The following is a 15,748-nucleotide window of genomic DNA, read 5'->3' on the forward strand; positions in this document are numbered from 1 at the left end:
AAAGGTTTGTGTGGTTTTGGTGTCTGATCAGCATTGGCCAGCCAGCAGAGGAAGTCCATCTCCCCTGCCGAAAGACTTTTGCATCCACATCAAGTTCCAAACACTCAATTTTAAAAGATTGATTTTTTCAAAACTTAATTTTTGTTACTGTACAAAAAGCACACCCAACCCCCAACCTTTAGCTGTCTTCACCCAACCCCACCTCCACCAGAGAGCTGTACACGGTGTTCAGGGATGGAGTGACCAGGGGCCTTTGCTCCACACCTTGCCCATGGGCTCAGCACCCACATTCACACATATTTGGCTCATGACTTGGGGTAGAAACGGGGTGCACGGTACATAGCAGACCCTGCCTAGTCGATATAGATGGCAGGACCAAGCTTGCACTTAACACTCATGGGTGCCAAGGGGTTATAAAGGTCGGTGACAATGTGATGACCAAACCAGGAGAGTGCTACCCAGGCGGTAAGACCTGTCACTACGGAAACGATGCCTCCAGTCATGGATGAAAGGACCTTCTTCGCCTTGTCATACCCCCACAGCATGTGCCCTTCATGCCCATCATGGTGACAAACATGGCCAGGAAGCCCAACACCAGGGACACCACCATTAGGGCTCGAGTGGCCTGCAAGGTGGCTCGCAGAAGGAGCACTGAGTCCTAGGTTTTGCAGGTCCTCAAGTCAGTAGTCTTCGTGATGCACTCCGTCCTTACACGACCTTACATGATGATGTCACCCGCATCTGAGCTTCTCTGCCCTCTTGGGATGGCAGTGCTCACCATCAGGTCCACCCAGCCAAGCACGGTCACCCAAAAGCCCAGCAGCCTAGGCCCAAATTGGCCATTTCCATCTCAAAAGATGGCATCCTGACATAAAACAAAGTCTGGAGGAGCAACAGAAGAAAATCTGGATCTAGATTTAAGTCACCCACAGCGGGGTGGGAGGGATATTGGTTGGATAACTCCATATTTTAACTGAAGTAAACACAAATCATTCCCTCCGGTGGAGGGCCATTCTCATGAGTTCCAGACAAAAGCAATCCTGGAAGGCTCAGAAACTACCCAGGGAGTGGAGGGCTCTTAGGGCATGGCCTCCAGAAAATATAAGGGGAGGCGTGCCCCAACCCCAGGCTGCGGTGTGCGGCAGACAGAGCTGAGTGTTGAATTACCAGGTGCACAGTTTTGTGTGTGTGTATGTATGTTAGTATCTCTATGTGTGTGACACATATGTGTGGTTGCCTAAGGCATAACAGGGCATCAGAGCCCTGGAGCAGGAGAGGCAGGTGGTATGGGCTGCCCAGCATGGGTGCTGGGAACTGTACTCCGGTCCTCTGCAAAAGCAGCACATACTCTTAACTGCTACGCTATCTCCCCGGCCCCGCAACACTACATTTTATAGTCTACTCTGACGCTTAGAATCTTTGATGCTGATCACTGTTATTTGATGGGCAGATTAACACAACGTTTTAAAATCTAATTATGCAATATGCATGAACCAAAACCAAAGCCAAATGTAGCTTCTGTCGTTTCCTTAGTGAGACTATCTCCTCTAAGACAACTCTGCGCCTTGTCAGGTTGGTGCATAGCATCACTTTAAAACCAAGAACAGCGGTAGAGCGCTTGCCTAGCATGCATGAGGTCACGGTTCGACGCGGGGTCCCATTGAAAATCAGGAACAGAAAACAAAACCCACTCCATCTCCAATACTGACCTCTTAACTGAATCTGTAATAGCATCTACAGTAAGGTCAGCGGCTTCACCCCCAGCAGAGTGAACTTCCAAACGCTTGACTTGGAAAAATATGTGAAATTCATGAAAAAATCCAATTATCTTCTGCTTGGAGGATTTGGTGATACCATTAAGTGTTGGCATCATTTATCTGTTTGCAAATTCCCCTTCTGTCAAGCAACACAAACCTCCTTTGTTTTGTTTTTACAAATGCAACAGGGAAAGCTGAGAATTGCAAACAGTAAAATTATATTAGACGACCAGTTATCAGGCCTAAATGAAAATCTTGCTACTTAAATGCATCTCCTGCCGCCCATATCACACTGGCAGTTTACAGGGTTCTCTTAAAGGAACACGAGCTCATGAGGCAGACATTGAGGGCTAGACAGCAACTCGGATCTGCTGGGCTCCAGGTGGTCAGCAATTTGATTCTTATAAACCCTGGCACCCAGTCTGTGCATCACGTTAATCACCGACTGTCTTGAGGGATAAAAATGTGCAACTTGTTTTTCCTGCAGCAAACTTTTTGGCGTTTCACTCATTTCAATGTTTAAAAACAATCAAACAAACAAACAAAAACCACCAGCAAGCAACATAGGAGCGCACTTCTAAACTTACACACACGAGAAAGCCACGACAGATGCCATTTCAGCCTGTCCTGTCCTGTGTCAGACTTGCCTGGCCTCCCACTCTCATAGGCATCATCCCTGCATCATCCTGAAACCCCCCCCCCCCAGCTGGGTCCTGGTGCTGTGTGTACAGCATAGCAAGGGAGGGGGTTCCACTGTACCAAACACCCAGCAGAACGGTGACATGGAAGAAGGGGCCATGACAGCAAGACGGGGAGGAGAACAGCCACCTCCTGCATACTGAGCACTAGCGAGACTTTAAAGGACTGCCATGTTGTCCTTAGAAGAAAGGCGTCTGCTGAACCACATTTGGGACGGGCAGGAAATAGATAAAGCAAGTTATTCACAACTCAGAGCTAAGCCACCAAATGAGAAGCTTTTTCATATTTAGATTTTAGTCCTCTTTTAGCACATGTATTTTAATTTGTAATCTTAAATGTGATCTTAAAAGTCTTGTTTCGTTTTTAATTACGTGTTTGTGTGTGCGCATGTGTGACTAGGCATGCCTCTGTGCGACCAGAGAGAACACCAGGGGTCCTTTTCTGTCACTCTCCACCTATTCTTTTGAGGCAGGGTCTCTCTTAGAGCATGCCACTTGAGTTTTCTCAGTCAGGCTGGGAGCCAGCGAGCCCCCGTGACTTTGCTGTCTCCGACCTCTCAGAGTTGAGGTTACAGGTGTGGGCAGGATGCTTGTTCTGTGGGTCCCCCACTGCCGTACTCATTGTTACTCAGCAAGTGTTCCCCACTACTGAGCCATCTTCCCAGTCTGTCTGCACCCCCCCTTCAAGTCTTTTCTTAAGGCGCCAGTGACAATATCTGAGGCAGACAGTCTGTGTGGCCTGGCTGTCCCCGTTCCTGTCACACCTGCAGGGAGAAGGACTTCCTGAGAACGCGCGGCCTGGTTTTGGTGTAGTGGCATACGTCTCATGTAGCTCCTGCTGGTCTCAGACTTGCTAGGATGTGGGTGACTTTGAACTTCTGATCCTCCTGCCTGTATTTCACACATTACACCCAGTCTATGTGGTCCTAGGGAGTTCATGTTTACATAAGCTTTCTACAACAGAGCTACAAGGCTGTGCCAGGAAAGCATCCCTTAAATCACCTTCTGAAAATCTACTTCCTTGGAGTTGTCTGGTTTTAAGAGCTCTTTGTAAGGATCCTTTGGGGAACCTCACTATTTCGTACAATGGTTGTCTCTGATTATTCTCTTATTAGAAATGTAGGTTGCTAATAATGTTCAATTTAATCAGTGATCTGGAGGGATGCTAAGCTTGTACAGAAATATTGGTTTATACATTGGGTTGTTTTCCTGGGTTAGATTACCTTGGGAAGAAATTACTTTAACCCAGCACAAACATGTTAAAAGCCCCTGATACATCTCCTCCATTGCTTTCCTGAAAGATTGAAACAGCAGTCTTTGCTCCCGTTGGTACCCACGGCTGTTCTGCACACCTCTGTGTGGGAGCACGGTGCTGGATGCAAGAGGCAGGGAACACGAGCTGGATGCAAGAGGCAGGGAGCACGAGCTGGATGCAAGAGGCAGGGAAGACAGAGGTCTCTGCTTGGGAGGAGAGAGGAAGGCCTCAAGATCATGTTTCCACCTCAGACATGGGGCTGGCTCTGTGTGTCTCAGACTGGAATCCTTCTTACCCTAAACACATCCGCATACATGTACACACAAATATGTGCACATCAGCATACTTTGTGCATGACAAAAACACACCCGGGGAAGAATCTATTTGCTCCAGTGTCTACCCGCATTTATAAATAACCCTGTCCCCTCCTGTATCATCCATCTCGCTTACAGCTTTACAGGGTGGCCTTATTAAATTGCTATTTTGGTATTCATAGCATGTATTTTATTATGCTGCAGCCGTAGCACCTTGGGGGAACGCAGTCCCATAAATAAAATATTCACCTATCACTGTAGCCAAGGTCTCCTTATGCTTTGGTTTTTATTAGAACCAAAGTATTCAGTGAATAAAGGCTGACCTCTGAATTGCCATACACCTTGCTGGGAGCCCACCGGAGTAAAATCAACTGTAGAACAAGGGACCTAAGAACTTCTGGCTCCACCTGGAACTGATTTCAAGCTCGCCCATGAGTGGAGCATACAGGTGCTCTCTGGGCTTCCTGGTCATTTGCCAGTGGAAATGTCCTGTACTCTCAATGGGTTTTGGGGCATTGCTACTGTCAAGGCTCCGCCCTTGTGTCCCAGGCACACATGCCCCACAGCAGGCTACATCCTGAGAACTGCCGTTAGCGGACTTTGACAGTAAGCAAACTTCACGCGGGTGCTAATCCACACTACTACCCTGCGTAGTCAGGGCCGGTCTTTGAATGAGGTTTCCCAGTGCAATCAGGGTGCTGCCGGGTAAGCACGAGATACCTAAGACTACTCTCACAGAAATTCACCTCTTTCCGCTTAAGGAGGTCTAGGATTAAAGGTATGGACCACCACATGAAGAATATTAGTATATTTTAAAATATAACTTCTCATACTGCCATGGACACACTTATATTTTTTAGCCAAAGAAAAAGTTTTCAGGTGCAAGTGAGTCACCTGGACCCTTCTCATCTCAACCTTCAGTGTGAACGGATGTTGTTCACAGGTATTGGGAAAGCAGGGGAGGCATCTCTGCACTTCCAGTTGAGGAGATAATTCAGGACAATAGCTGGGGTCATTCTCAAAAAGAGATAAATGGAGCCGAGTGCCTGGAACACACTAGTGAGTCTGGAGAGAAAGCATGCAAAAGAAACTTTGCCCAGAATTAGGGAAGATGGGAACCTCACTTCTAGAAACAGATGGAAACAATGTTGGAAGATGGGAAGGAAGCTGCTGCTTTAAACCTATTTCTCCGAATACTGTGAAGAGGTTAGTTAACTACTAGGTGTTATCAGTGGGAAGGTGCTCGCCATGGTCCAGGCACTAGCATAGCTCAGGGACACAAGCAGGCTCCTCCTTCACACAACCTACTTTCTATGGAGGAGAGAGTTAAGATGATGTAGGAGGTCCTTCTGTATATGTGTTGCTTCTATTGGTTAATGAATAAAGAAGCTATTTTGGCCTGCAACAGGGCAGAGTAGAGCTAGACAGGAGTCGGTGAGATGCCATGTAGCTGCCGCAGGAGACAGATGCCCTGGAACCTTGCTGGTGAGAGCCTTGTGGCAAAATATAAAATAATGAAAACGGGTTAATTTAAGATATAAGAGTTAGTCAGAAATACACTTAAGCTATTGGCCAAACAGTATTGCAATTAACATAGTTTCTGTGTGTTTACTTCAGATCTGGGTAGGCAGGAACTAATGAGCAGCCTCTGCCAACAGGAGATAGCACAGGAAGCTGCTTTAGGTACAGAACAATTCGAGAACAATCCAGTCTGTGTCAAGGACTTGACCCACGGAACTGTGAGACTAAAGACAAAGGCAGAAACATGCAGAATTATAAGGGTGCAGTTTATTGGGGTCTCACAGAAACAAGACTGGGGGGGTGGGTAGGAGCAAGACCTGTGGATTCCAGAACTTGGTCAGAAGGAGGGTGTGTGTGTGTATTGGTTCTCCCAGGGTGAGATGCACTTGGTTTACCTCTGACACGAAAGTCAAGCGCTCTCCTGACCAAGGCTGAGTTGTAAAGCTCCAAGTACATGTGCTGGACTTTCAGCTGTTTGTAGTTTGCTGGGAAACACTGGCCTGAGTGTAGTGCCAAGGCTCCATAGCTGTTAGCATCATGACACCCCAAGACCAGTCCTGCCTGGTGGAATTTACTACAGAAATGAGGACCAGAAAAGACAACCCAGAAAAGAAGTGACTTTGCTGCCGCCTGCTAGCTTTATGTTTGTGAGTTCTCCCATAACAAGGCACTGTTTAGGAGTCTTGAACAACAAAAACAAGCTTTTAGTCTGGGAGATTAGAAGTCAGACTTCGGCTTGGGGTCCTGCCTTGATCCCCTTAACGATGGCTGCCACCTGGACGGGTAGGTCACATAAATCCACTCCTCCCCTAAATTAGTGTTTGGTCACAGCAACAGAAAAGAAACAGTCTTCAAAGACCTGTTTCCAGGTAAAGCCACATTCTGAGGTCCTGGGCCTAGGATGCCCACATACAGCCTTGAAGGGGTACAAGGAGGACCTTCACCCTAGTTACAGCAATGGACTCACCTTAACCAGGCTCTGCCTGCCCTACCTCTGATCACCCCGCCCCTGTGAGTCCACAGACTCCTTCTGGAGAAGACTGAAACTCAAGCAAGGTAAGTGACTGACTCAAACCGGAGAGACAGAAAATTCCAGAAGCAGATGTAGAGCATCAAAAGCCCTCACTGCAGTTGTCCCAGAGGTCAATACTGGAAGTCTGCAAGTCTGGCTCTGAGCGGACATTATGTAGCTCTACATGGAGCTGGTGTCCAATAGGCCATGAGAGGAGTGGGTGCCCCCACTAGTCACCCTGCATCCTGGAGAATAAGGACAGAAACCAGTGGCCCACACAGGTGTCTAGTCAGGCCCCCTATTTTCAGCTCTTTCACCCCACACAAGTTCTTCAGCAACTCCCGAGTCCATTATCCCATTTGTAGGACCCGCAGGACATGCAAGGGCCGTGACTGCCAGAGAGAAGACACAGAAGGTTGGGATTTCAAATATGACCTTGAGGGGACACTCAGAAGCGCTCTGGGAAATGCGATGCTCCAGTAGAATGACATATTAGTAGCTCTTTGGGATGATTGAGATCTATGATGGCTACAGTGTGCGGAAAGCGCCTAGTACTTGGTACCCAGTGTTCATGAAAGTGGCAGCCATTGGTGTTGCCGTCCTTCCTCCTTCCTTTGCCATCCACTCATCCCACCGTTTCTACTCAAGCCGCCTGTCCTGATCCTATCCCTCCCTGAGTGTGACCTCCCTGCTCTCTTGGAACTCTTCTGAGCCCCTTCCTTGGGAGTGACCACTCATACCAACTGGCAGCAGGGCATGCCTCTGACTGAGACCTGCTTCACTTCAGACTTTCAGAGCCAAACACCGGCGATTTCACCCAAGAGCATCCAGGGTGAAGTTGGAAGCTAAAACAGTTAACTCTTGATTGATTAATTTAATCAGGACTCAGCCAGCTCATAAATTGTTCAGGCATGCTGTTAACTCAAAAGACCTCTCCTTGGCTAATTGCTTAAGTGATTTTTAAAATTGTTTTAATGAGCCATCCTGAAATTGGATCTGTGCTATTTTTTTTTATCAACAAGAGAAAGGCATATGAATATTTTGGTGGGAAAAAAGTCACTTACGTTCTGATCCGGACTTTGTGAGATAAAAAAAATAGACGTAGGAGTCATTTTGCCTGCCACACTGAACATGCGGTTTCTTGTTTTTTTTTTTCATTCCATACATTCTGCCTTGAGCTGTCACCTGGATATGATGGCTCAGTAGCCTATGAGCTTGTGTGAGCTCGGGCTCTTATCGTATACAAACTCTAACAGCTACGAAATGTCACAGATTGTTTACAGGAACCACATCTGCCTCACAGGTGTGTGATACTTGCTCCCTAGATGGTTTCATGATGTCACCCCACTCATGGGTACCTGAACCTCCCTTTTAATAACTCGTGTCTGTCAGAAGGATCTAGGGGGAATTAGGGGTGATTTTATGAGCAAATATGCCCACGAACGTGAGAGAAATGAGAACAAGGTGGGTGGTGGTTCTTCAGTCACCTCCTGGCCACTCCAGGGCCTAAGAGGACTGTAAGTGGGAAATGGGAGGTAGGAAAGAGGACAATGTCACAAAAGATAGTTCCAGTGAGAAATCAGAAACAAATAAGAGACCAAAGTGTCCAGACAAAGTGAGAGTCACAAAAGATGATAAGGAATCTAGAAGTTAGAAACTGACCACTTCAAAGAGAAAGAACCACCAACACAGAGGAAATCAGGAATCAGGAGACATAGGGGTTATTCTTGATAATTCATTTGATTCGACCGACTGACAACTAAGCAATCAGTAAAGTTGGGTGTTCCCGTGACAAGTCCTCAGAGGTCTGACCTAATCAATGGATCCAAAGTTCTAATGAATCGGTAGACCGTGGCAGACTTGTGGGAGTGGGGGCACAGAGAAACTCCCAAGAAGGGTCTACTAAGGAACAGGGGTAGCACGTTCAGGACTTTTCCAAGGGGACACAAAAACAACTTTCTCGAAAACTGCATGGGTGAATCATTACCCTAATAGGCCCTCAAGATGTAACACACAGAGATCTGAGCTAAAAGAAAAGGTATTGGGTCAACAAGCACAGCTACGGCTCCGCTCTGCAGGAACTTGGTCAAGCAGGTGTCGGGTCAACAAGCACAGCTACGGCTCCGCTCTGCAGGAACTTGGTCAAGCAGCTACTCTGGCTTCAGGGCTTTCACTGTTCCCCTAGGGGTGAGATGGTTTTGCCCCTGGAGGAAGCAGGTCACTGGTAGCTTGTCCTTGGGGGTTGTACCTAGGTGCTATGGCCTCTTATTTTGGCTTCATTGTTTCCTGTTCACCATTATGTACGCTGATCTAGCAAGCTATGTTGTGATCTGTTCTGTTCTCCCGTTTCTTGTGTGCAGTGATTTAACTATTCCACTGTTTCATGTCCACCGTGTTGTACGCTCCTCCACTCTGCTTCCAGTCCACCATGTTGTACCCTCCTCCACTCTGCTTCCTGTGCACCATGTTGTACCCTCCTCCACTCTGCTTCCTGTGCACTGTGTTGTGTGCTCCTCCACTCTACTTCCTGTCCACCATGTTGTGCGCTCCTCCACTCTGCTTCCTGTCCACTGTGTTGTGCACTTCTCCAATCCACTTCCTGTCCGCCATGCTGTGAATTTCTCCACTCTTCTTCCTGTTTGCCTGAGTGTGAACAGCCTCCTCTTCCACTCACTTCTGCTACTATGATGTTCCACCTAAATGCACAGGGCCGAGTAACGATGGACTGAGCCCTCTGAAACACTGGCCAGAATAAAGCTTACCTCCTTTTAAATTGTCCATAGGGTATTTTAGGCACAAGTAAGCAAAAACAACTAAGACACTTAATAAACACAAAATAGGAGGGAAATAAAAATTGGAATTAAAAGAAAATTTTGTCCAAGAGGGGAAAATTAGGGAGACAAGAGCGGGGAGAAGAATAAAGTTCCTTGGGAATTTTACCAGGCAAAGCTGCATTAATATTCCATCTGTGCTTTTAACAGTGAGCCATAGTGAACAGTCCAGGACCTCTCTGCTCACGCTCTATGAACTCTCTCTTGTTCAAAACACTTGTTAGATAGCAGCGCCACTGACCAGAACTTGACTTGCTTCCGTACCCCATTAGCATGACTTCAGTGATTAGCTCTTGAACTTTGGGGAGCACCACTGGAGTGGGGTATTAGCACCTTCTAGATCCTTCCATAGAAGCTGATGAATTCAACCCTCTGATCTCAAACTTCCTGGTTGTTTGTAAAGTATTTACTGTGAGATACAAGGCCCGTTCTTGTGGAGCAGGTTTGGTGAGAAGTCTCTGGAACTGGCTGCACAGGCCTGGCCAGAGTCCTGGTCTCTTGTCAGGCTGTTTGTCCTTGGGGATGTTTAGATGTCCTTTTCTGCCTCTTTTACGGTCCTTTCTCCCCTCTTTCCTTACCATTCAGCTCCTCATTTTCTCCCTACTTGGTATATGAATCCCACAGTCATTACCTCTGCATATCCATGACCAGAATATTTGAGAGAATAAAAGGTGGGAAGGTTTTATTGACTTGTGGTTTTGGGGGGATCACAATGAAGGCTACTGTGTGTAAATGGAGCAACGAGGTTTTAAATTTCCATGCTCTAAACTGTAATCATTTGAGATCGACTTTTGTGCTTGATAGGAGAGAACATCTTGTTTCGTTTATTGTCATTTGAGTATATAACTGGCCCGTCATCACGTGTTGAGTATATAACTGGCCTGTCAGCACGTGTTGAAAGCAGCCATTCTCCCTTCTCTCTCTGCAGCAAGTAACGAATAACTTCTCTAAATAAATCCCCTGCCCAGCCTATTCTTGTCCTAACATCAAAGCCGCCTTGGTAAGAAGGTCTTGGCATCTTGTGAGGCCAGTCTTGGCATCGTGTTTCCTTGGATACCTGGAAACTGTATTTCCCCGTGAATTTTACAGTCAGTTCATCAATTTTCACATGAGTGTACACCTGTAGGGGATATGCAGGGACTCTGACGAGAACCTTATTAAATCTCCCAATCAATTTCAAGCCTGTTATCAAAAGATAATATCATTACCAAGTTCCCTCTTCTGCTTTGTCGTTCTCTCTGGATAGTTTCAGCCCGTGGTCGCTGTGCATTCCCTGTTCATTCAGGTCTGACTTTCTTTCTCTTGGTATTACTTCATTGTCTTGAACTAAGTATGCCGTTAGACCTAGTCCTTTCTGATTTAACACACTACTGTTCTCTTTTTAAAGTTTATTCTATGTTTATTTCTGCTATGGGAATATAAGCATTGCTGTATTTTCTGTATTTATTTGGTAACTGACAATTAATGGCAATAATCTAGAGATTTAAATCATTTGTCTACCTACACAACCAGATTATTTGTTTAAAAAAAAAAAACAAAGACAAGTCTCGTTTTTGCCTTCGAAACCTTGACCCTTACAGTGTTGGTTTGGGTCACAAGTGAAATAGTGCACATGAGGGGTAAAGGCAGTGTTCCTTGTGCCAGTCTCAGAGAGAGACTTCAGTATTTCACCATAATGATGCTTGTTGTGGATAGTTATTCATTTAACTGTTATGTATGTAATGTATTATGTGGTCATATTTCTACATACGTGTGCATACTTATTTATCATGGCATTCTTTCTGCATTTGCTCCTCATTGCTGTGATTACACGTATTTTCACCATCACGCCTGAGTTGCTGTACAGTTTTGAAAAGTTACCTTATGAGGAAAAGAAAACATTGACAAATGGATATAGACTCTTACTATGTGCTTTTTTGTACCCATTGAGAAAACTATGTAATTTTTCTTGACTGTCACCGGCATAAACTGTACCGACTGATTTTATAATGTTAAACAATAAACTCAACTTGATCATAGTGTATAATCTTTTATATATTGCTGGTTTGTCAGCTATATTTTATTTACAATATGTGAATGAGAGTGGCCTGTGAACTTCCTAAATTTGTGGTTTGGAGACCAAGTTTACATTAGTCTGAGAAAAATAGCCTGAGATAAGGTCTACCCTTTCCTGTTCTACCAAAGAGTTACTATGTGGAGGTAAGCGTTCTTTGGGATATTTGGTGCAGTTTGTCAACAGAGTCATCTAGAGTGTAGTTTTCTTTATAGAAAGGAGTTTCTAAGTCATTTTTAAGGCACAGTACAACAGTACCACAGCTCAAAATATAAAAAAGTAAAATAATGTAACAAAACAACATATTTTATTAAAATTTTTGACAAAGTTCCATCTACCTTTTTTTCCCTTTTACACTTATGTTTTTAGTGTCTAATTTAACCTACAGATATAATTGTTTCCTGTGTTATTGGGTTGTTTTAATGTTTGTTTGTAGAAATTCTGTAGTTTTAGTTTTTTTACTTTGGGTCATGTTTTTGAAATCATTTTTGTGTATGTAGTGAGATAAGCCTCAGATTCTTTGAAAAATATCAAAAGACTTTGTATATTATGCTTCTCCCTCTTCTTTCCCAGCCATCACCCCCAGCCAGATGTTCACCTAGCTATTGCTGTAAGGAATCAGTATTAGTTATTTCCTCGTTACTATGACGAACCCTGGACAGAAGCAACTAGAGGGGAAAGGTTTATTTTGGCTCCTGGTTTGAGAGGATACAGTCCATCATGATGAGGGACGCATGCGGTTGGGGCTCCTCAGATCTCCATGAACCAGGGAGCAGAGAGAGGACAAGCAGTGGTCCCCAGACTGTAAAATCTCAAGACACTCCTCCCGTGAGCCACTCCCTCCAGCTAGACCTTACTTCCTCGGGCATCCACGACCTCTTGAACCAGGGCCGCTAGCTGGGTACCAAGTGTTAAAACACATGAGCAGGTAGGGGACATTCTGTACTCAACTGTAACAGAGCCTCTGTCCCAGAAGGACCCTCTTCTCCTTCTCTTCCTTTCTCCTAAGCCACGCCAAAGCCATGCCCCAGACAATGGCTGGCTCGTTCTGCAGACTTGCTCACCGTAGCTGTGCTCACACCGTAGCTGTGCTCAGGCCATTGTTAATGCTGCTGGGGCCAGGGGAGTTGACTCTAACTGCAGGCAAATAATGTGGGTCCCAATAATCACCTTCAAATGAGCTTCTGAGAAACTGCCTGTGCAAAGCGAACTTTCTAGAAGCTCCCCACGCACCACTTACGCGGAGATTAAGAGAGAATTGGCATCCTGTGGACGCGCCTGGGTGTTATTTTTCCCCCCACTTAGCATGCAATTAACATGCAGGGTACATAATAACTGCACCCGGCACGAGAAGCTGGAGTCTAAACACTGCTCAGCAAGGTTATTTAGATCTTCAATCAGATCCACCCAATCGAGGCCAATTATTTTCCTGGCAGAGTTAATTAGAGTGTGTCTAGAATGAGTGAGACCTGAAAGGTGGCGTTCCATTCCTTACTCCTTTCCCTCTCACCTTGAACCTGGAGTCACGTCCTTAATTTCAAAACGAAAGTGCCTTGAAGGCAGGAACAGATCTACAGAGAGCCTCTTAAGCTTGGAACCAGACCGTCTTCCTGTAATGCTGGCTGAAATCTTCAACTAAGCAGAAAGTTAGTCACAACTGTGTGGGAAGAACCGCAAGCATTGAGTGATGGCCTCGGAGAAGCGGTCCCTCATTCTCCAGCTCACATCTGTTTGTTTGGGGTAGAGCATCTCGCAACACCAGTCACGACCGGCTGTGACCTTTCCCATTCACCCTTTGGTCTTTCTGCAAAATGGGAACATCACTTCCGTTGCAGACTGGTGTATGTAGCCCCCTGACAAATGAGCAGGGGAGAAATCATTCTTGGGGAAAATAACTTAGGAGCTAGCAACTAATGCAGGAAAACAAGGGCAGGAAATAAAGTAAAAGCAAGACCGATGGCCTGTGTGGCCCCGGCCTGGAAAGGAGGCCCAGTGCACGCAAAGTCTTCCCCGAGTGCTTCCTGACTATACACCGCAGGAGCATGTGGGAAAGGGAAGAGAGGCAGCAGCTTCTACTTGCTGCATCCAGTGTCCTCTGACCCACCCATCACTCCTGCCCACTGTGATGCCCTCTGCTCAGGAAAGCCTGCAAAGCCCAGCTGCAGGCCCCACCACAATCTGGCCTCAAGCCAGCAGCCATGTTTTCACACACGTTTGTTTCTCAGTCCAGACTCCTGATACTGTTACAGACTGTCTTGCCAAGCTGAGCTGGTCTGTATTCTAAGAAGCATCACTTGAATTCCCATCGCGGCCCCGTTCTTCCCATCCCTTCTGTTCCTGAATTCCTCCCAGGTCTCAAAGCCAAGGCCGTGATCCTCTTGAGCCTTTACTTCTCTTTCTGTTCCTATCTTCCCAGAAAGGGTCAGATTCTTTGTGACTAGGCCACATGGTATCCTGTGTGATCCTGCGGGTGGGTACTGTGGTATGGACATTAAATGTCCCTCACCGGCTCATGTATTAGTACACTTGGTCCCTGTTTGATGATGCCCTTTGGAAAGGCTGTGGAACCTTCAAGAGGCGGGACTTTGCTGGAGGAAGTGGGTCACTGGTGACGGGGCCTTGGGGTCCAATAGCCTGGCCCTATTTCCCACCCCCTCTCTGCTTCCTGAATGCGGATGTAATATGACAAGCCAGCATCCTGTTCTTGCAGCCGTGCCTTAGCTGACTGCCGGTACGCTTTCCCATCGTGGACTGGGTTCTCTCGATCTGTGAGCCAAAATAACCTTGACTTCCTTAAGCTATTTTTGGTCAGGTATTTTGCCATAGCAACAAGAAAAGTAGCCGGTCGAGTCTAGATTGCCCACCAGGGAGCGAGGCAGAAGCAGATTCGGGACTTTGTACTCTCAGGCCCGGTTGGAAGATCTTTGCCCACCCCGCATGCCAGCCGCCTTCAGTGCTGCACGCATCTCAAGATCTCTCCTGGCTCCAGCTGCACAAAGTGGAGACCGGCTATCATTTTATCTGCTACAGAGGCTGAGCCAGGAAGATTGGGAATGCAAAGCCAGTCCAGGTTACACACTGAGGCTGTTTTAAAATACAATTGGAAAGGGCTGGGAATGTAGCTCAGAGGCAGACTTGCCTAAGAGCACAGTTGGAGGGAACCCAGAGCCCCAGTACTCCACCTGCGTTTGTCAGTAGACAGACCTCTGGGAACTGCACCTCCCTGCTCCCGCCAAGTACACTGCCCTCTGCCCTCCCATGGTTCAGCCACATCTTTGTTTTTTGTCTAGGTATCATGAAAGAAAGCACATGACCGACCGTTCTGCAGAGCCCCAGAGAGCTGACTCTGACTGTTTGGGTGTAGGAACCCCAATCTGGGTGTCTCCTGTGGGTTCTGTCCTCGCCGGCTCTGAGCACCCTGTTGCCCTCTCCCCACAGGTGCCTGTGTCTCAGCCTACAGACTTCTTCCAGTGCGCCCACCTCAGCTCAACTCTGTCTTTGCCCATTTCTTGCCGGCTCACTGCACACACCCCATCCTTTTTCTCTGCCCTGGCTCCAGAGCTACTCTGCAGAGGTTGTCTGCAGGGGGAAACCTTTCTGAACAGATGTTCAATGTCCCATGACCTGGAGCATCAAGAGGATACTTGGGAGCCATTACAGGTGAGTTTATTCCCTCAGACTCCACGTGTTCTCATGGCGCACTGAAGCAGAACTGCTTCCTGGGAGCGCGGCTCGGGCTCTGGAGTGGTGTCTTCCTTTGAGTTTCAAAGGGCCCTGCACCACCAGCAGGCCCATAGGTCCCCTCCATTCTCCCCTGTGAGATACTGCCAATGTCTGCCCTACCAGTGGGCTCCACTCCCTCTGTTCTATCTCCTGCTTTGGGAGTCAGGGTGCCCTGGTCCTCCCTGTCTTCCTCCCTCCCTTTCTGAGGGCTCCCACATCCTCTCCTCACACCGCTCCTTCCTCCCCATCAATGAGACTGAGCCCTGCACCCATGATGGATATTGCCTGTACAGGGTGAGAGTTACCATGGAGATCTCAGGAAAGATTCCCAGAAAACTGAGAACATCGGCGAGCTTAGAAATAACTAAGGACGACTCCCGTTAGATAGCCTGCCGAGTGACATGAAGGACCATGGACATTAGCGCTGTATCCTGTGTCCTGACTGACACCCTTTCCATGAGTCATTATTCCTCCCCAAAGCCTTATAGAGACATAGGTACCATCCACATCTTACATGTGGGACACTAAGACCCTGGTACCCAGGGTTAGAGCAGGCAGCCTGGCTCTGGACAGTAAGAGGTCAG

At 46.9% G+C, this 15,748-nt stretch overlaps 1 pseudogene; it reads right to left on the reverse strand.

The window, feature by feature from the left end:
* Nucleotides 1-305: 305 nt before the first annotated feature.
* LOC130863927 (claudin-7-like) lies at nt 306-9,167 on the reverse strand (annotated as a pseudogene).
* Nucleotides 9,168-15,748: the final 6,581 nt, after the last annotated feature.

Source organism: Chionomys nivalis, chromosome 21 (genome assembly GCF_950005125.1).
Source record: "Chionomys nivalis chromosome 21, mChiNiv1.1, whole genome shotgun sequence".
NCBI lineage: Eukaryota > Metazoa > Chordata > Mammalia > Rodentia > Cricetidae > Chionomys > Chionomys nivalis.